This window comes from Varanus komodoensis, unplaced genomic scaffold, assembly GCF_004798865.1.
Source record: "Varanus komodoensis strain SLA01 unplaced genomic scaffold, ASM479886v1 scaffold446, whole genome shotgun sequence".
NCBI lineage: Eukaryota > Metazoa > Chordata > Lepidosauria > Squamata > Varanidae > Varanus > Varanus komodoensis.
The window spans coordinates 22,342-29,788 of NW_025336004.1; positions in this window are offsets into that span (position 1 = coordinate 22,342).

The window sequence follows — 7,447 nt, forward strand, 5'->3', positions numbered from 1 at the left end:
AAAGTGTTCAGCAGGTCGCAGGGGTGCTCTGGTTATGCGGCTGTACAATTAATGCAGTCATAATGCATTACTCGTCTTCTTGCAAAACCTCATGACAGCCAATCCCTCAAGATCCCCCTGAACCCACTGATGCAAACAAAGGCTGAAACAGCTAATGGGAAGGCACAGAATTGCCTTTTCTCCTGCTTTGAACTCCGGAGAGGATAGGGTAGAGGAGGAAGTCAACATGCAAGTCACTTCTTCGCATGTCCTTCTGCTGAAGGCTTGGCTGGCTGGGCTCTAGCACTGCTTGGAAAGCAAATATTCTTCTAATTGTTCCTCAAATTGGTTGAAAGGGGCAGGATGGAGGCCATGTCAAGTGCAGTCAGGACAGCACTACTTCTTCTGCTGTTGCTGCTGCTGCTGCTGCTCCCAGGGGCCTCCTGTGGGAGACTGGAGGCCAAATGCCCCTGGAGCTGGCACAGGGATGAGCTGCAACCATGGAATTTTTACTGGCCAGGAGACTACGTCTTCAGTGCCAGCATCTCTGTGGCAAGTCTCTGTTCAACACTGTACTCTTCCAAGAAACCCGCCTCACATGGAGAGCCTGGGTAAGTCATTGACCTGTTTCACATGATATGAGAAGCTGCCAAGGGCAGCTGGGTATCACAGCTTAAAGTGCCTTGCAAGCAAGGGGATTTTCTTCACAGTGGCTTCTTTCACATGCATATTCGGTCAGCAAATTCATGGGTGGAATGACCTAGTGGGAGCCAAGGGCAATTCCATGGGTCCGGACCTTTGATGGTTAACCTGCTTTCTTACCTCTGCACTCCTCTGCCTTCCCATTTCTTGGAAAATGGCAAGTATTGAGGCAGCAACACTAAGTGTTGTGTGTGGGACCAAAGAGCAAGGGGGAGCTGAAGTCAAGAACAGGCCTCTGACAAGGAAGGTCCCAAGATCTCAGTTCTTTTTTTATTCTGTCTTGTCCCAAAATGGGAAGCAGGAATTCACTGAGAAACTGAAGCAGAAGAAGCAGAAGGAAGCTCAAGGTGCTTTATTGTTGGTAGTTGCGAAGTCTTGCCCGACACATTGCAACCTCATAGACAAGACTCCTGCAGGCCTTCCTGTCCTCCACCATCCTCCGGAGTCCACTTAAGCTCACGCCAACTGCTTCAGTGACTCCATCCAGCCACCTCATTCTCTGTCGTCCCCTTCTTCTTTTGCCATCTATGTTCCCAGCATTAGGCTCTTCTCCAGTGAGTCCTTCCTTCTCATTAGGTGGCCAAAGTATTTGAGCTTCATCTTTTGAATATGGCCTTCTAAAGAGCATTCAAGTTTGAAGGAACTGATCTACATTTCCTAATGCATTTCAACTGCAAGTTAGAAAGGAGCTGATGGAAGAATAGTCCAAAACACTGTATTACTCCATTTGCGTAATCCTGGCGAATGGGAGATGTGCCACAGGGCTTCTGAAGACCTAATTTTTTTTTCTCACCCTGAGGAGGGGAAATATGGAGTACTCGTGGAACTTCTGGCCAGTTGAACTTCAGTCAAACTTCAGTAACTGGAATAATTCTGAACTAGATGTGGAAACTATCATTGTTCAGAGGCCTTGAAAACAATGCACTAATGCCAAGAAACCAATATGGTCTTTTCAGGTTTAAATCCTGGCAATATAATCAAATTTCCTTTTGAGACTGTGTAGGAAGTTGAAATGCAACTGGAATAACTGGCAAGTTTGGCCTTTGAATACAAAATGAATCAGGGCAATGGCTGGGGGAATTGTGTGAGAACACCCTCCTTATAGCAAAAACTCATTTCCAATGATGCAAGAGATAATTCTAAAAATGGAGATTACCAGATGGTCATGACAGAAATCAGATTGCGCATTTGTTCAGCACCCAAAGATTGAGAAGCTCTATCCAGTCAGGAAAAACAATAACAGGAACTGATTGTGGCTCATATCATTAGCTTCTCTTAGCAGAATTCAGGCTTAATTTGAAGAAAGTAGGCAAAACAACTAGGCCACTCAGGTATGACCTAAATCATATTCCTGTTTAATACAGTAGAGGTGACAAATAGATTAAAGGAATTAGATCTGATTGAGAGAGTGCCTGAAGAACTATGGATGGTGGTTCACACTATTGTACAAGAGGGAGCAACTAAAAGCATCCTGAAGAAAAAGAAATACAAGAAAGAAAAATGGCTGTCTGAGGAAACTTTTCAAAAAGCTTAGGAAAGAAAATAAGCAAGAAAGGGAAAAACACACAAAACTGAACGAAGAATTCCACAGAATGCCTAGAAAAGATGAGAAGACCTTCTTAAATAAACAACGCAAAGAAAGAGAGGAAAACAGTAGAATGGGAAAGACTAAAGATCTCTTCAAGATAATTAGGGATATGAAAGGAACGTTCATGCAAAGATGGGCATGGTAAAGGACCAAATGCCAGGGAAGTAAGAAAGGAAGAAAACATTAAGAGGAGGTGGCAAGATTACACAGAAGACCTATAGAAGAAAGAGCTTAACATCCCTGATAACCACAATTGATGGTTTCTGACCTCGATCCAGACAGCTTGGAGTCTGAAGTAAAATGGGATTTAGGAAGTCCGAGGAAATACAAATCTAGTGAAGGAGACAGTCTCCCAGCTCAGCTATTCAAAATCTGAAAAGATGATGTAGTTAACGGGCTACACAGAATATGCCAGCAAATTTGGAAAGCTCAACAGTGGTCACAGGATTGGAAAAGATCAGTTTACATTCCAATTCCAAAGATGGACAATGACTGAGAATGTTCAAACTACTGTATCATTGTGCTCATTCCACATGCTAGCAAATTTATCCTCATAATCCTACAACCTGGGTTCCAGCAGTATGTAGACTGAGAACTAACATACAAGCAGGTTTTCAGAGAGGCAGAGGATTCAGAGATCAAATTGCCACCATGTGCTGGATTATGGGGAAAGCTAGGGTGTTCCAGTAAAACATCTATATCTGCTTCATTGACTACACTAAGGCATGACAAATTGTGGCAGGTACTTAAAGATATGTAAGGACCAGGTGATCTTATTTATCTCTTGAGAATCTTCTATGTGGGTTAAGAAGCAAAAGTGAAATTCTGAACATGGAACCAATGATTGGTTCAACATTGTGAAGTAGTACATGAAGGCTTTATTCTGCCCCCCCTGCCTATTTAATTCCAATGGAGAACACATCAGAAGTCAGAATTATGATTGCCGGGAGAAATATCAACATCCTCAGATATGCAGATGAAACTCCTCCAATGCCAGAAAATGAGAAGGAACTGACGAAGTTCTTGATGCTGGTGAAAGAGGAGAGTACAAAAGTTGGCTTGAAACTCAACATTAAGAAAACTAAGATCATGGCATCCAGTCCTATCACTTCCTGGCAAATAGATGGGGAAGAAATGGAGGTAATGCCAGATTTTTTTTTCCTGGACTCCAAGATCATTGAAGATGGTGACTGCAGCCAAGAAATTAAGACGCTTGCTCCTTGGGAGAAAAGCTATGGCAAATATAGACAGCATCCTGAAAGGCACAACATCACTCTGCCAAAAAATGTTTGTATAGTCAGCTCTATGGTTTTTCCAGTTGTAGAGCAAAGCTGTGAGAGTGGAACCATGAGGAAGGGAAAGTGTCAAAGAAGTAAGGAGTTTGAGTTTTGGTGCTGGAGAAGACTTCTGAGAGTCCCTTGGACGGCAAAGAGATCAAACCAGTCAGTCTTAAAGGAAATTAACCCTGACTGAATCAGTCGGTTTGAGCTTAAGTGGACACCAGGGGATGGTGGAGGACAGGAAGGCCTGCAGGAGTCTTGTCTATGACTCATGTAATCCGCTGAAATCCTTGAGGTTTTCCCCTCCTCATCCTTTCAGAGACAGCTTCCTTATCAATCTTACTTCATGTTTCCATGTATATTAGAGAGAGAGAATGAGAGAGAGCAAGAAAGAAACTGAATTCAACATGCATTAAGACACAAAGACCTGGTTTTGGTTACACTCAATATTGTGAAATGTTGTCTTGAGATGAATTCATGAGGGAATGATACTTCATGGAGTTATGTAAATACTCTCTTTCCTCTAACCTTGAAATACTGTTAGGATGTTCCCATACTTAGTGATTATTTCATAGGTTTATCACCCATTTCAGACACATCTCAGTCAAATATCTTTATTTTATTTATTTATTTATAAAATCTGTATGTTATCTCTGGACAGCTAACAGCATAAATAAATGTGGAATGCCTCTGAATATATGCACGTCAGAGATATTCAGGCCACTTCAGAAACTGAGCTGACACAGATCGAAAGCTGTACCAACGTTCACAGGCCAAGTTCAAGTTTTTTTTTTTTTTTTAAGCTGACCTCAATTTGATAATATTTTTGATCTTACTCCATGCTCCCCATCTTTGGGAAATCCCAAGAGGTACCATGTTGTCATGACTATTGACATTAATATCCCCAGATGGGCAAGGAAGAAATGAAACATAATATTTAAGGGCAAAGAGATGATAGTGAATTGTATTCTTACGTCCAAAACAAGGCCAGGAGCCGACTTTGATAGTGAGCTAGAACACTTGATACCAAAAGCCAAGGTGAAGCAGGAAGAGAACCCTGACGTAAGTTCAGTGCCTGGGAGAACGTTCCTGAGGAATTTCAAGTCAACAATAAGAGCAGATCTGTGTTACTTAACTCAATTAAGAGTAAGTCAGAAGAACTGTGGATTACAATCAGACATGTTTCAGAAGAAAGCCAAAAGACAGTTGTAGCAACAAGAAACAAAAGGCATAGAAGGATGACAAAAGAAGCATGCACAACTGCCATGGACAGTGAGAGGGAAAGGCAAAGAGCAACAGAAAGCGGGTCAAAGCCTAATTCCAAGTTTTCAATGACTCTCACAAAGAAAGAAAAAGAGCTGTTGCTATATCGATTCAAAGAAAGAGAAGAACAAAAGAGGAAAAATAAGAGGCTTCTTCAAAATGATACAGGAAATGAAAGGGAAATTTAATTCTTATATAATGCAATATGCATTAGATATTAATGTGCAGCACTCCAAGGAAGTTCAGATCAGTCTGCACATTGGTCTGATTTTGAAATGGTGTAAGAAAGCTTTGATTTTCCTGACAAATTGAAGAGATCTCTGATGAAAGTGAAAAAGCATGATTGAAGGGGAACATTAGGAGGAAAGAAATAACATGACTGCAGAAGAATTTAAAAACTTAAAAGTGAACTGTGTGGAGACAGAAATAACTAAAAGTATTAACATTATTATTAAAAAGTACAAAAAGAGTTGAGTTGTGCACTGAGCAGGGATTGGACCTGATTAACTGCTAGGCCCCTTTGTACTTTTTGATTCTATGATTCTCTCTGTGCTCAGCCCCTTCCCCAGTCCAGTAAATCAATCAATAACCAATGAGATGTTACAGGTGATGCATCTACTTCAGATGGAATGATGGGTTGCATCAGCTTCAGAGGGTGTGGTTCTGTTATTCAATCTACCAAACTCCTGAAGGTCCTCTTCTCCCTGTCCATTTCAGCTCTTTCTGTCCAGTTCACAGCAGCATCCCCTTCAAGACTCTTTTGATACTCCTTCTGTCTCACTCAGCCCCTGCCCAAGTTCAAGTGCATTGAGAGCTGCCGCTCGGGTTTCTTCAAGGTGGTTTGGGAAGGACAGCCTGTTTGCTGCTATGACTGTGCTCCCTGTGCAGAAGGGGCCATCTTCACTCATGAAGGTGGGTGAGTAAAGAGGAAAAGGATGTGCCTCAGAGAAGGGAAGGATCTGACCATGGTATGTGGCACATTTGGGGGTGCTAAGCCAGCCTGCAATGAATTTAGGATGGTGGATGGTTCAGATATTTCTCGAGTAGTTGTTGCTGGTTGTGAAGATGTGTCTGACCCCTGGTGACCCCACGGATAACATTCCTCCAGGCCTTCCTGTCCTCCACCATCCCCTGTAGTCCACCTAAGCTCACGCTGACTGTTTCAGTGACCCCATCCAGCCATCTCATTCTTTTCCGTCCCCCTCTTCTCTTCAAGTCAATTTTTCCCAGCATTAGGGTGTTCTCCACTGAGTCAGGCAGGAGATTCGTCCAGCAAATGAGGGACCTTTCAGGGTGCTAAACCATCCTGCAAAGAAGTCAGGCTGGTATGGTTGTTCCAGCACTATCAGATCGGAAAATCTTTGCGTTGGGTATGATTCTGCACAAGTCCCATGTGGTGTTCTCAGCTTCCCTGAATGCCTCATGCACTTGAAGCCATGTTCTCCATGGCCTTCTGTCCATTGCAGGTGTGTTTTCCCTTCACTGCTTCTTGCTGCTAGGCCTCCCTTCCCACCTATCCTTGTATTACTACTTGATCTTCCATCTCTCCAGAAAGAATTCCCTCCCCTCTCGTGGTGGGATTTTGTCAGTACATCTTTTTTCCCTCCTAGTAACCCTTGCAACACGCTGGGCACTTGAAGCCAAACTTTTCCTGCACTCTTTTCCCTCCCATTATGTAGGAACCAACAGCTCCATCTGCAGGTTTCCCACCACCGTGTATGTTTTGGAATAGGAACTTAATTGAGCAACAGGAGCATTAAGAGTTTCTTTTGCCATCAGGGAATGGCTCGCTGGGTTCAGAGGTAAATTCAAGCAGTGGTGCCTGTGGTGTTTGGCAATGAGGGATTCACAGATGCAAATCAAGTTTGAAAGGCAGAACATGTGGGTGGGATCTTCAGCTGGGCATGCTGGGCTTCAGATTCTGAAAGGAACATGGGACTGATATGCTTTCTCAGAGTTCAAGATGACTACCATGTCTGGTATGATGTGCAGAGTCTGTGGCTGCCCAGGGTTACCCAGTGAACTGCATGGCTAGGTCAGTCCTGGTATTGGGATCACCTTTCTATTGCACCAAGTTGACTCCACATCTGGCAGACACTTCCAGTTTTGGAATTCCGCACGCCCCACTGGGGGCCATGTACTCCCACTTCTGATTCAGTACACCCACACACTACTTTCAAATAATACAATCATAGAGAGTAAAAGGAGCCTCAAGAGCCATCTAGTCCAATCTCCCTCTCCAGCTGGCTCTGCTCATCTAATTTCCAAAAGTGGTTGTCCAATCATTTCTAGAACATCCCACCACACTGCCTGTGGTGTAAGCTATTCCATATAGCAGAGCTTCAAACCATCAGGCAGTGCTTCCTGAGATCCAAACTGAGCTACATTTCCCTGAACCTCGACACATTGCATGACATGCTTTCCTCAACAAAAGGCATGAATGGGTTACAACCTTTTAGCATGTGGAATCTCCTAGAATACTTTGCAAACATGAGCTTACCTAATTGAAAGTTTCTCCTGAGCAGAAAGAAACAAAGCTTTTGCAATGAGCTGCAGAAATAGAGAGAAAAGTGCTGGCTGTGACAATCTCTCAGGATCTTCTTTTCAATCATTCTCCATCCACAGGTCACCCCGG